Raw genomic sequence first — 14,823 nt, 5'->3', positions numbered from 1 at the left:
GACACTGGGCAGTAATTTGAAGCCACACTAATAATTAGTAATAATGATAATAATAAATAATAATAATACCAGTAAAGGTAGCTGCAGAGTTAAGTATAAGTCAGCATTGTATTTTTGGTTTGTAACTTTTTTTCCTGTGTGATTTTAAAGACAAATTAATGAATAGTTCTAAACATATTTATGAGCGCACAATATATAAAGATAAGTGAACAAACAGCGTAAGAGGGGATGGAATTGTACAGGAGAGTTTTTGTACACTATTGAAGTTGGTATTCAAACTAGATTGTTAACACACCTATGGTCAATCAATCTTCAACAAAAGGAGGCAATAATACACAATGGAGAAAAGACAGTCTCTTTGACAAGTAGTGTTGGGAGAGCTGGACAGCTGCATGTGAATCAGTGAAGTTAGAACACTCCCTCACACCATACACAAGAATAAACTCAAAATGGCTTGAAGTCTTAAACATATGACACCATAAACCTCCTAGAAGACAACATAGGAAAAACATTCTCAGACATAAATCATAGCAATGTCCTAGGGCATCCCACTGAGGCAATAGAAATAAAAGCAAAAATGAACAAATGAGACCTAATTAAAGTTATAAACTTTTGCACAGCAAAGGAAAACAAACGAAAAGACAGCCTGTGGACTGGGAAGAGAATATTTGTAAACAGTGCAACTGACAAGGGCTTAATTTCCAGAACATACAAACAGCTCATACCACTCAGTACCACCACCACCACCAACAAAAGCCCAGTGCAAAAATGGGCAGGTGACCTAAGCAAACATTTCCTCAATGAAGACACACAAATGGCCAATAGGCACATGAAAAAATGCTCAGTATTACTAATCAGAAATGCAAATCAAAACTACAACGAGGTATCACCTCACACCGGTCAGAATGCCCATCATTAAAAAGTCCACAAATGATCAATGCTGAAGAGGGTGTGGAGGAAAGGGAACCCTCCTGCACTCTTGGTAGGAATGTAGTTTGGTGCAGCTACTATGGAAAACAGCATGGAGAGGCTTAAAAAACTGATAATAGACTTACCCTATGATCCAGCAATCCCACTCCTGGGTGTATATCTGGAGGAAACTTAATTTGAAAAGATACATGATACCCAAATGTTCATAGCTGTGCTATATACACAGCCAAGACATGGAAGCAACCTAAAGGTCCATCGACAGGTGACTGGATAAAGAAGTTGTGGTGTATATGTAGATACTATTTAGCCATAAAAAAGGATAAAGTAATGGCATTTGCGCAACATGTATAGACCTGGAGAATGTCATTCTAAGTGAAGTAAGCCAGAAATAGAAAAATATCATATGATATCACTTATATGTGGAATTTAGAAGGAAAAAAAAGGGACATAAATGAACTTATTTACAAAACAGACTCACAGACATAGAAAACAAACTTGTGGTTACCAGGGGAATAGGGGGTGAGGAGGGATAAATTGGGAGTTTGGGATTTGCAGATACTAACTGCTATATATAAAATAGCTGAACAACAAGGTCCTACTGTATAGCACAGGGAGCTATATTCAATACCTTATAATAGCCTATAATGGAAAAATATGAGAAGGAATATGTATATATTTGTATAAATGAATCACTATGCTGTACACCAAAAATTAACATAACATTGTAATCAACTATACTTCAACAAAGAAAAATTAAAAAATTACACCAGAATCTGAGACATTCTAAACTGACTATACTTCAATCAATCAATATATATATACCAAAACCCCCCTAAATTGTTAGAAAATTAAGATGACAATTATAATCCCCAGGATAATTATGAATAACTAGAAAAAATACACAGAAATATAGTATGTACAGAAATATGTACATATGGAAATATAAAGAATTTATATTTTGAGAAAAAGTCAAAATGATACACTTGAAAAAAATCAAACATAAAAGAAGGCAATATTAGAGGAATTGGGGAACAAAAATTATAAGCTATACAGAAAACAAATAGCAAAATTGCGTAAGTATGTCCTTATCGATAATTATAAGAGAATTAAACACTAATTAAAAGGGAGACCAGCAGAGTAGATTAAAAAAACACATGATCCAAGTATATGCTATCTCAGGGATACTCACTTTAGATCCAAAGGCACAAATAGGTTGAAAGTGAATGGAAAAAAGATTTTCCACACAAGTAATAACCAAAACAGCTGGGGCAGCTATACTAATATCAAACAAAATAACTAAGTCAAATATTGTTTCAAGAGACAGTGACATTTTATGTTGATAAAATGGTTAATCCATCGAGAACGATCATAAATGTATACACACCTAACAATAGTGCCACACAATACATGAAGCAGAAAGTTTAACAAGATTGAAGGAAGGGCTAGTTCTACAATAACAGTTGAAGGTTTTAATGCCCCACCTTCAATAAAGGATAGAGAAACTATACAGAAGGTCAAGAAGGAAACAGGACGCGCTCGAGCACTCCTAGAGCAGAGAGACAGAAAGAACGCTTCCCCAACCAACAGCAGCAGAACACACGTGCTTCTCAAGTCCACGGGGAGTGTTCTCCAAAATACGTTGTTCCATAGAAAAATTCTCAATAAATATAAAAAGATTGAAATCATACAAAGTATCTTCTCTGACCACAATGAAAGGAAACTAGAAATCAATCACAAGGAAAGCTGGAAATTTCGTAGCCATGTGGAAAAGGACACACTTATGAACAACCAATGGGGAAAAGAAGTCACGAGGGAAACTGGAAAACGTTAGTCTAAGTGGAGTGATTACTGCCGCCACCAAGGTCTGCACCCCAGCTGCAAGGAAGTGGCTTTCTGATTACGACCGTGGGAACCGAGCGGGGAAACGCAGGGGCCGCGGGGCGCGGAGGGGCGGCGGTTCTTCAACTCTGCCTTGTAAACAGCAGAGCCTGTTTACTCCAAAAAGAATTTTTTTAAGGAATCTAAAATTTGTGTTTACCTTAGAAATGTTGGTATATTGCTTCCCTTACACCCTTGCTTTCTGGTTGATTCCACTTTAAAAACTTAAAAGATCAAAATTAGTTTAGATTAAAAGCAAGCCAGTGATTATTCAATTAAAAATTGCTTTGCGGTGAAGTAAGAACAGCACACCAAAAGTAGTGCTCAGAAGGAAAGGTATGGCTGTAACATTTAAAAAAGAAGGAAGCTCTCAAATCAATAACCTGAGCCTTGACCTTGGGAAACTAGAGAAAGGGCAAACTCAACGTTGAAGGAAAGATAAAAGAATAAAGATCAGAGTAGAACTTAAAGAAGTAGACAATAGAAACTAATAGAGGGGGGAAAAAATAAAAACAAAGTTATTTGAAAATATCAGCAAAACTGACAAACCTTTAGCTAGACTGACCGAGACAAAAGAGAGGAGACTCAAACAGTTAAAATCAAAAATTGAAGTGGGCCATTTCTAATGATTTTATAGAAATGGAAAGGATTATAAGAGCATACCAGGAATAAATGTGTCACCAAATTAGTTAATTTAGATGAAATGAACAAATAGCTAGAAATACACCACAAAAATTCAATCATGTATAAATAGGAAACCTGAACAGATCAATATGATTAAGGAGCTTATAATCAGTCATCAAAAACCTCACGACAAAGTAAAGCCCTGGATCAGATGACTTCACTGGTGAATTCTACTGTTTAAAGGATTAACACCCAATTCCTCTTAAACTTAAAAAAAAAACCCTTCTTCCTCATTCATTCTGTGAGGCCAGTGTTACCCTGGTAGCAAAGCCTGACAGAGATACACAAGAAAACTACAGACCAGTATCCCTTTCGGCTGTAGATGGGGAAAGCCTCAACAAAATGCAGTCAACCCCATCCCGCATCCTACTGACAGGATTTTACCCTATGACCGAGTGGGCTCCTGGTTCAACAGAGGAAAATCAGTCAATATAATACACCACAGTAACAGAATGAAGGGGAAACTCAGACTGCTGAGTAAATGATGGTGTCTGGTTTTATGCCATTACCACACTGTTTTGAGCACTAATTTTTAAAAAAATAAGATGAATTTAGTCAAATGCCTTTTATGTATCTAGAGATGATCATGATTTTTACCCTTCATTTTGTTAACGAGGTGCATCACACTGGCTGATTTGCACACATTGAACCATCCTTGCATTCCTGGAATAAATCCCACTTGATCATGGTGTGTGATCTTTAATGTACTGTTATAGTCAGTTTGTTAATATTTTGTTGAGGATTTTGCATCTGCATTCTTCAGGGATATTCACCTGTAGTTTTCTTTTTTGTAGTGTCTTTGTCTGGTTTTGATATCAGGGTAACGTTACTCTCAAAGTTAGTTCAGAAGCATTTCTTCCTCTTCAGTTTTTGAAAGTGTTTGAGAACATAGGTATTAAAATCATTTTGAATGTTTGGGAGCATTCAGTGATGCCATCTGGTCGTGAACTTCTTTTGGGAGGTTTTTGATTATTGATTCAATTTCCTTACTAGTAATCAGTTTGTTCAGATTTTCTGTTTCTTCAGGATTCAGTCTTGGAGGGTTGTCTCTTTCTGGAATTTGTCCTTTTCTTCTGGGTGGTCCAGTCTGTTGGAATATAGTTGTTCATAGTAGTCTCTTATGATCCTTTGTATTTCCATAGTATCAGTTTAACATGTCTTTAATTTTTGGTTTTATTTCAGCCCTCTATCTTTTCTCCTGGTGAGTGCAGCTAGAGGTTTGTCCATTTTGTTTATCTTTTCAAAGAAACAGCTCTTAGTTTCATTGATTCTTTTTTGTTTGTTTGTTTTCTTTTTTTGGTCTCTTTCTGCTCTCATCTTTATTATTCACTTCTACTAACTTGGGGTTTTATTCTTTTCTAGTTCCTTGAGGTGTAAAGCTAGGTTGTTTGAGATTTTTGTTTCTTGAGGTAGGCATTTATCTCTGTGAACTTCCCTCAGATCTGCTTTTGCTGATCCTTTAAGATTTTGTACATTGTGTTTCCATTTTAATTTGTCTCAAGGTATCTCTTTGCTTTTGATTTCTTTGTTGACCCATTGGTTGTTCAACAGCATATGTGTGAATTTTCTGGTTTAAAAGGAAAGGTGTTTAAAGCGCTGGGGCAAGCTGTGCCTCTCCTTTGGGAAACCTTAGGCAGGCTGCCTACTTTATCGCCCTCCCCAACGGAGATTCTGGGAGGCAAGTTCTTAGTGCTACTAAAAGGTACGAAGTCACACCTGCTAAAAAGACATCTCAGGGGAGAACTGAGTGATGGCGCTGGCAGTTTACTCTAGAAGGAGAGGCCCTGACTGTCACAGGAAAGGGAGGCAGGATATTTGACTGGAACATTTGTTACAGGTTGAGGGAATCATAGTTACTGAATTATAGCTGGAAAAAGTCACACCACCCTCTCCAGAGGCAGCCTTCACTTGGGCTGGTTGTGCTCCTTATATTCAAACAGCCTGAAACACAGAATGCGTGGACCCTCACGGAAGGAGGTTTTGGATCCCTGTTAGTAAGGCAGTAAGGGGGCATCTGTGGCAACTAACCACATGAATACAATTCCCAAGAAAAAGACTGTCTGACAAATGATGGAGGAGTAATTCAAGTTGGGACTGGCACCAGTGAGGATTTGCTTTCAGCCAAAATTCCCGAGTTTTTAATTTATGTCATTGTTGGCATTTTCAATAAAGAGTTTTTAGATAAAATTAAAGAGAATGATTAACTTGCCCCAAACATCTTTCTGTAAGCATAATAGGCATCTAACCACAGAGCCTCCAAACGCACAAGCAAAACTGACGGGACTGAAGGAGAAATAATTCCGCAGTGATCACTGGGGGTGTCCATCCTCTGCTTTCAGTAGTGGGTAAGACAATCAGCAGGGAAGCAGGAAACTGAGCACCATGGCAGCCCAGCCAGACCCAGCAGGCCCTATAGCTTCACAGAGCACAACACACAGCGAGATCCATGTTGCTCAGGTGCACATGGAGCATCCTCCAGGCAAACCATTCCTGGACCATGACAGGCTGGACAGAGGTGACAGCAGTGGGAGTGTGCTCTCCAACCACAGTGGAACGAAGCCAGGAAGCTCTCGCAGAGGGACAGTGGAAAAGTCACGGATCTGTGGAAATTAAACAGCACACTCTTATATAACCAATGGATCAAAGGAGAAATCACAAAGAAAGTTAGGAAGTACTTTGGAATGAATGAAATGGAAAAATACCAAGATGTATGGGAAATCATGAAAGCAGCACTCAGGGGAACGTTACAGCCACAAATGCGTACATTTAAGAAGATCTCATCAACAAACATCCACTTTAAGAAACTAGAAAAGAAGAATTAAACTACAGTCCAATTTGAGTTTATTTTTGTGTATGGTGTAAGGGAGCTTCATTGATTTACATGCTGCTGTCCAGGTTTCCCAACACCATTTGCTGGAGAGACTGTCTTTATTCTATTGTATATTCTTGCCTCCTTTGTGGAAGATTAGTTGACCAAAATTTTGTGGGTTCATTTCTAGGCTCTCTATTCTGTTCCATTGGTCCATATGTCTCAAAACTAGCAGAAGGGAGGAAATGGGGATTAGAATGGAGAAAAATGAAAGTCAGAATAGAAAACAATAGACTCACCTCAAAGAAAACTTAAAATAGGCTTACCTTATGACCCAGCAATCCCACTCCTGGCCATATATCCAGAGGGAACTCTAATTTGAAAAGACACATGCACCCCAGTGTTCACAGCAGCACTATTTACAATAGCCAAGACATGGAAACAACCTAAATGCCCATCGACAGATGACTGGATAAAGAAGCTGTGGTGGAATACTACTTATCTGTGAAAAAGAATAAAATAATGCCATTTGCAGTAACATAGATGGACCTAGAGATCATCATTCTAAGTGAAGCCAGAATGAGAAAGAAATATATGATACCACTCATATGTGAAATCTTAAAAAAAAAAGGCACAAATGAACTTAATTATAAAACAGAGACAGACTCAGAGACATAGAAAACATACTATGGTTACCAGGGAGAAAGACGGAAGGAAGGAATAAATTGGGAGTTTGAGATTTGCAGATACACATTAGTATGTATAAAATAGGTGAACAACAAGGTCCTTCTGTACAGCACAGGGAACTGTATTCAATACCTTGTAGTAACATATAATGAAAAAGAACATGAAAACGAATACATGTATGTATATACATGACTGAACTATTATGCTGTAAATCAGTAATTGACACGAAATTGTAAACTGACTATATACTTCAATTAAAAAAAAATAGAATCAGTGAATCCAAAAGTTTGTTCTTTGAGAAGTTTGACAAAATTGACAAACCTTGAGGGAAGCTAAGAAGAAAGATGGCAATAATATCAGAAATTCAAGTGAGGACATTGTTACTGACCTGACAAAAATAAAAGGGAATGTAAGGAAATACTTGAACAACTGTATGTTATTCAGCAAATTAGATACCTAGACTCAATGTTCAAACTCCTAGAAAATGATGACCTATTGACTCAAGAGGAAACAGAAAATCTGAACAAGTAAAGAGATAGAATTAAAAATTTTTTAAGTCTAGTATGAATGTACAGATGTCAGAGGCCCAGAGATGAAGCACAGGGCCCTCTGGGCCACCAGCGTCCACCAGGATCGGATGACAGTAAGGAAGTCAGCCTTGCCCTGGGGGAAGGAAGTTAAATCCCTTCGCGCACTCAGGAGGCCCGAATCGGGGATGACCACTACCTCCCTGCTCCACACCCATGCTCCTTAGAGCAAAGCCTGGGAGATGAGGCCTGCACTCAGGCCCAGCATCGCTGCGCACAGGAGGAAGTGCCTGCACTTACGAATCCTGCCACCAGTCACCAGCCACTTATGAATATGGACCACACGCAAAGGCCCGCCGGCCCCCGAACAACAGCCGTGATGCTCCACACAACAGACGGGTGCGTGAGCCCGTCACCACGCCCAGCGGCCAGGTCCACATGTATTTGATTATGTCCATGTGGTTTAAGAGAAGAGAGAGCTTTCCCGGTGTTCCCTTGGGGAACAGATGGATGAGGGAGAGCCCCAGGAATGAAACTTCTTTACACCGTCCGCATTTACTCTTGGATGTAGATTCCTGCACTGTGGGAAAATGTACATAGGTTTTCTGTTAAAGAGAGTGAGTTTATATGTACATGAGGTCAGCATGCCGGTTCAAATTCATATTCCCTAAATCAACAAGGCGGTCTCTCCATGAAACGTGGTTATAGGTCCTCACTGAGAAAGACTAATTGCCTTAATTTATCCCTTTCTGTATTTATTAAGGTGAATACCAAACACTGCCTTCGGGGGTTGGGGAAGTGGGGGGAGGGGGTAACACTGAGAAATGTAGGCAGGAGAGGAAGGAGGGGTGGGGAGGAGGATGCTGGGCAGTGAAAGCGAAGGGGAGGGGGAGAGAGAGCTGGAGTAAGAGATGAGGAGGGAGTCTCAGGGGAGGAGGAAGCAAAGCAGAGTCCAACACACTCAGCCCGTTCCACAAAGGCCTCTCTTAGGCCCTATCGAAATGGAAACGTGTTTGACTGGGTTTTCATTCCAATCAAAAGCTTGGCCAAAAAAACCCCAAACAAAAAGGCATATTTTAAGAAATACGTCAATTCTAGGCTTCCTTTATCGTTAGCCAATCCATGTATTTAAGAAACACACCTGTCTGCCCAGCCCAAGGTCACCCCCCAGCCAGGGAAGCCCGCCACATGCAGATTCCCCTCCCAGCTCACCGAGGAAAGGGTCTTCACCAGAGGGGCATTAGCCCGCCGCTGCCCCCCACCCCCAAGTCCCCTCCTCCTTTCCTGGGATAAAACTACCAGTGCTTTGTGGTGTCCAGTCCTTCCCTAGAAAGGAGCAGAGACTGCTCAGTTCCGTGCATGATTAAAGCCTGAGAGTGTCTGCGCCCTGTGTCTACCACTTCCAGGTGCAACGGAGGAGGGAGGAGCAGAGTAAGGAGATTTTTTGCCCCTGTTTTTGATGTATCGGGAGCCCTCAAGCGATTGTGAATGTAGGCGAGGGACTGGAGTGTCAGAAGAAACTAAGTCTCATCAATTTTGCAGTTGGCCAGGGACGAGCGGGAGCCTGGGTCTGAGGCACTTGTCAATAGGCAATGGGAAAAAATGCAACTGGAGTGAGTTCTTGGGTCTCCTTGCAGAAGTAAATTCAAAAGAAAAAATGAAAACTGATGTTTGGGACACACTCCAACAAGAGACTTGTTACCTTCATGGCCCCGAGGTCAGGATGCCTGAAGTCCTGGCTCCAGTTAGGAAAGCCACCATCACTGGATCACGCCAGAGAGAGTCCCACTGTCCACAGAAGGCAGAGTCAGGCTGGAGAGTTTGTGTTCCTGGCATCGCTGCCACGTCAAACTCAGGAGGCAGTGACCTCTCGGTGTATTGTTACATCAGTCAGAAGGTTCTGGAACACCATGGGCACAGTCACCTGGACACCAACCCCAGCGGACACCATTTTAAGTAAAACTATTCTAAGTTACAGATGGCTTAAAGGATCTCAGTTTGCATAAAGGATCTCAGTTTGCAAAGTCCTTGAGCATGTTTTCTACCCAATATCCTTATGTCACTTTTGGCTCCTCAGTTGAACAGTTTTGAGAAAAAGCTTATTAAGAACAATGATCTGAGTTGATCCTCGGGCATCTCGAGTGCTACCGGCTGAGACAGAAAAAGCCGCAGGACCAGCACTGCCCCCGCCGCCCCACCAGGGACACAGCACAGCCGAGTGAGCCACATCGTAGCCGGTTTCGCTCCAAGATCTCCCAAGGGCTCGGAACAGTTTGGTTTAACTGCAGAAAAACTGAAAATACAGCTGTACAGTTTTCGCCATAATGAATGCACCCCCGACTTAGATGCAGGACTTGCACTGCCCCAACAGGGCGAAATCCAGCAGCAGGTCAGGAGCTGTGCTCGCCCAGCAGCCTCCCGAGCCGCCTCCCTGGGTGGGAAGTCATGCACTTGCTCCTACGAGGCTGCGATGTTTGGGGCTGGGGATGTAACTGAGACAAAAAACAACAAACAATAAAACCATTAAACAATAAGACCCCGTGGTGCTGTTTGCTCTGTTCCCTGGAGGATGGAGGAACACGGGAGCATCAATCAGACTGGATGGGCTACCATCTAACCAGGTCACCCAGACGGCACAGAGGTGACAAGCACGTGTGTACTGTGCACTTCAACCCAGGGGAAGCCAAGGTGCGGTTTCAGAACTCTGAGATGGGACGTGTGGGAAACGCAGGATGTGGCTCGAGGGAGAAACGTCAGCTTTTGTCAGAGAGAGGCTTTCCATCGAGCAAGTCGTCTAGCAGTTGGGAGAACCCCCCCCCACCCAATTCCCACTAAAGAGAGAAGACATTGGAAGACGTGCAATATCAGACAGTTGAGAGGCTGAAGGTTGAGAGGTTGAAGGTGCCTAGACCTGGCTGTGGTTTTAATTCGGTGTCCTTCTCCCTGGGGGGCCTTCATGACCCACTGGGCAGAGGACGAAGCAGCTGATATGTGTGCACCTTAAATTCTCCGCGTCCAGCATCCTCTCTCCAAACGGCAAATGCTCACGCTTTCTATCTCCAGAGGGCAGGCACACACAAAATGCTCACTTGGCACCTTCGGACTGGGTAACTTCACTCTCCTTGTGAAAGCTGATCCTGATCTTCAGGAATCTTAAGGAGAGAGGGGGGAGAAGCAGGTGTTCTTTCACAGCAGGTAACACATTTCTTGGTATATGGAGCAAAAAAGTCAGGATGTTTTTTTAAACAAGGAAATAAATTTCAGTGTGTTAGTGAACAAAAGTATTTATGTAAAATAGTCTTACACGCAGAGAGACATTTAGACAACTGTATCTCTGGATGGTACAATTCTTCCCTTTTCATTTGAATTTTCGACATTGTTTTAATTTCTTACAATAAGCATGTAATGGTTTGCAAAAACAATAAATTATCTCAGTAAGAGATTTAGTAAGATTAAGAGACTTAATAAGTCATTTAGTCTGTCAAAATTTGATGAAGCCTAAATATCGACCTCAATTATAAATGTGTCTAAGCGACAAAACATACTGCAGCACAACCCGTCTTATAGCAATACATAAGCCCACATAACCAGGATATTACTTGAAATTTAAAATATCTTGAAAAATGTTTAGGCTGTAGAAGAGTTGATACCCAAATATTTTCTAGTCTACTGACACACTACAACCTTTATCTACAACCTTGTTTCAGAACTAGCTGATAGAAAGATACATGTTTTTCAAACTTCACAGCTAGACCTCCCCTGCTGCAAAGCCTGAAAGTTGGCTAGAAAATTCCTTTGTCCAAACCCCAAAGCTGCAGTGAATTTTCTCAACAGCTATTTGCTGAGAACCTTCTGTTACCGAACCAGGCTGGTCTTGCCCGACGTGCAGCAGGTCAAAAGCGAGAGACGCTGGGGTTTGCAGCAAAGAGACCGGCGAGGAGGTGGGAAACAAACCTCAAGTCCGCCTCCCCAGGGCAAGGGGCGGGGTGTTTATGGATAATGAATCAAGCGGCAGGGCGATGTGAGGCGTGTGGAGTGTGGGGAGCGGGGGAAAGGCTCTGATCAGCTGTAACTCAGCTACAGGGCTCTTCAAAAGGTCTCTCAGCTGCCGGGGTGGTGGGCGGTGGCCCCATCCAGACTTGACTCAAACCAGACTCCAAGTTCCTGGAAAACAGCTCCGGCAAGCATCCTATTGTTGAGGCTCCGTGCTGCTTGGACGTGCAAGTCTTAAAACCACCCTGATGGGTGACGGCAGGTGAAATGGATGTGACTAATGAGTCACCCACAGTTTCACCTCATGCCAGAAACTGGATTAGGCGCCAGAATTCAGTGCCTACAGATGTTTAGTCTTTCGGGGGACGGGCAGGTGAGCAGGGCGGTACCAGATGGACTGGTCACCTCTGCGGGAGGCGGAGGGCGAGGCAGAGGTGGCCGGGGCAGGCGGTGGAGGAGCAGGGGGGCAGCCACACCCGCCCGGCCCATGGCTGAGAGAGGCCAGGTAGACTTTTCCGACACAGGTACGATCTCAGGAGCAGAACAAGAGAAGAGGCTGGAGTGATGGCCATGGCCTCTGATCCCAGAGTCCCCAGCCAACTGGGAAGGGTGTTTGGATTTCTCATGAGGTCAGCTGTGGGCCGTGTGGTGAAGGACAGGACCTGGGCAGGATGGGAGGAAAGAGGCTGAGCGACGCACGGGGAGGAGAGGCCTGAGCAAGGGGAGGGTCGGGACCCCGAGCAGGTGTCATCCCAGCCGGGCGGCTGAGGGTGTTTCGGGCACAGGGGCAGTGGGAGGCCCAAGGCGGGATGTGCCGGTGACCCCAGGCAGGATGTGCAGGTTGCTGAGCAAAGTGATCAGGAAGCCCATCAGCGTCCAACCAAAGGCTCCAGCAAAGAGGAGACACAGGAGTGAAGACGGCGAAGTCACCAGTTGGCACACCGTCCCCCCCCCGAGAGGACAGGCGCTCTGAGTGCCGGTCCGCATGCAGAGGAGGAAGTTACAGAACACAGTGACTCTCGGGTGCCAGCATCCTGAGGTGACAGGATTTTGCACTTGAGTAATAACCTGAGCAAGGAAGGGACTCGGGTTGTTTGGAAGCCCGGAGCGCAGAGATGCCACTGCCACTGCCACTGGAGGCACTGGCTCCCCCGGGGACAGTGAACCCCGTACGGGCAGGGGTGTTTGCAGAGATGGGAGGCAGGAGGAACCAGGTGTCTCCAGGCCCAACAGGCAGGAGGGGCCGAAGGGGGACAGACCAACTGCAGTCCGAGGCACACGAGCCGGGTAGCCAGCAGGGAGGGCAGAGTCCTCTCCCCAGCAGGGGTTTATGTCTTAAGAAAGGGTTCATGCCCCGCCTCCCTCCCCAGGAAGGTCTCCCTGCAGAGCCCACGGGCGAAAGCGTGTGCGGAGACCCACGGATGGTGTCAAGCCCCGCCTGAGGGCAGCAGGAGATGGGCACCGGCTCAGTGGTCGGGCAGAGACTGTGAATTCTCCTTCCCCCATTTTTTTGTTCTTCTCAGGCCTTCAACAGATTGGCTGAGGCCCACCCGCACTGGGGAATTATGTCTGAATCGTCCACCAATTCAAATGCTAATCTCATCCAGACACACCCTCACAGACACACTCAGAAATAAAGTCTAACCAAGTATCTGGGCACCCTGTGATCCAGGCAAGGTGACACAGAAAATTAACCATCACAAGCAGCTTCCCCAAAGAAGGGTGTGGTGGGGGCGCGCGGGGGGGGGGGCGCAGGGAGAGCTGAGACTGGGCAACGGGAAGCCACGTGCGAGCTACATTTCTCTGTAGAAGGTAGAGTCCCAGCCAATATGCTGAGATTTTGCCTAACTCCCAGCGCACGTGTGAGGTGTGCAAATAGAAGCCCGGGGCAGGCAGGGCCAACAGGAGGTGGGTGGGGCTTGGCTGGAATCAAAGCCTGGGGTTGCCCCTCTTGGTGAGAAGTAAGTGAGGGGTCCTGGGGGTGGGGCAGTGGCCTGACGCAGATGTGAACTTCAGACCCCTCTGGCCTTCCTCAAAAGACTCGTTAGAACGGTGGGGAGGGGGAAGGAACACGGCTTCGCCCGAGTGGAAATGTGTTCTACCCCCTCCTCATCTGCAGCGGGCGAGGGGCTTGCTCACTATGGGCGAGCTTCACTTTCAGATGTCAGAGTGGTGGGCAAACGCGAGGGCAGCCATCAAGTCTGAACATAAACACAGGAAAGGGAGACCCTTCCTCCCCAAAAGTTACAGCATATTAATTCCTCACAGAAAAGGGGAAGGAGCCAGAGGGAAGGGAGGTCCCGGGGGTGGGGGAGGTGCCCCCAGCCTGATGGGACACCCCCCCTAAGAAGCTGTCCCAAATGGGACAGGCCTGGACACAGCATTTAAAAACTCTTCACACCCCATTTTATCAAAACCAAAGAGAAAAAAATTTCCTCCTCCCAAACCTAAATATATATGAACCAAAAAACCTAATTTTGGCAACGGCAACTGCCAAAAATTATATGCAAAAAAGAAAGTTATAGCCCTATACAACGAATGAAAAAACTGCACGTGTGTGTTACCGATTTTGTTCAAGTGGGGAGGGGAGGGGAAAGAAGTTAACAAGCAATGACGCTGATGGGGGCTGGGAAGGTCTGTTTGTGGGCCCCGCCCCCGTTATTCAATCAGACACTAGCATAGGTGTTGCTGGGAAGGTACCTTGCAGCTGTGGTTACAGTTTATAATCAGCTGCGTTAAGAAAGGGAGATTGCCTTCCGGGGGCTGGGCTGGCCTGATTCAATCAGGTGAAAGGCCTTCAGTGCAGAACTGAGACTTCCCTGGAGAAGACCTTCCGCTGGTGGGAGGCGGCTTCGGCCTGAGCCTGAGCAGACGTGCCGGCCTGCGCTTCCTGACGCCTGCCCCGAGGACTTGGGACTTGCCCTTCCCGGTAGCTCTCAGCTGGTGGCCAAGGCGCGGAGGGACACAGGAGGCAGCCGCCTTCCCAGCGTCCACCCGGGGGTGGCTGGGGCTTCGTTGGGGCCGCGTGGTGCCGACTTCTCGCTCTGCGCAGTCCCGCTTCTTCCTTTCGCAAGCGCTGATCCTCAACAAACACGCACCCTCTTGTGTGCAAACGGTCTCAGTATCTGCTTCTGGAGCGCCCGGCCCAGAGCGGCTCCACGTGAAGGGCCCTGGGGTCTCCCGTAGAACGCCTGTGACCACAGGGAGGGAGACGTGTCCCCACTCATGCGCACATCACGCCCCCTTCTTCCCCACCACAGCCCTGCGGAGCCACCATCAGCCCCCTCCCTCCCGCAGCCGCACACCATCCACTCC

At 45.3% G+C, this 14,823-nt stretch overlaps 1 long non-coding RNA gene across 1 annotated transcript; it reads right to left on the bottom strand.

Annotated features, from left to right (window-relative positions):
- Nucleotides 1-5,614: 5,614 nt before the first annotated feature.
- Nucleotides 5,615-9,377, bottom strand: LOC140687354 (uncharacterized). Its single transcript, XR_012061592.1, has 2 exons — nt 9,218-9,377; nt 5,615-6,092 (listed from the first exon to the last, which is right to left on the bottom strand). It is a non-coding gene; the product is annotated as an uncharacterized lncRNA (long non-coding RNA).
- Nucleotides 9,378-14,823: the final 5,446 nt, after the last annotated feature.

This window comes from Vicugna pacos, chromosome 19 (genome assembly GCF_048564905.1).
Source record: "Vicugna pacos chromosome 19, VicPac4, whole genome shotgun sequence".
In the NCBI taxonomy this organism is placed as follows: domain Eukaryota; kingdom Metazoa; phylum Chordata; class Mammalia; order Artiodactyla; family Camelidae; genus Vicugna; species Vicugna pacos.
The sequence above is the reverse complement of the archived record's forward strand: the minus strand, read 5'-3'. Positions and strand labels throughout refer to the sequence as shown.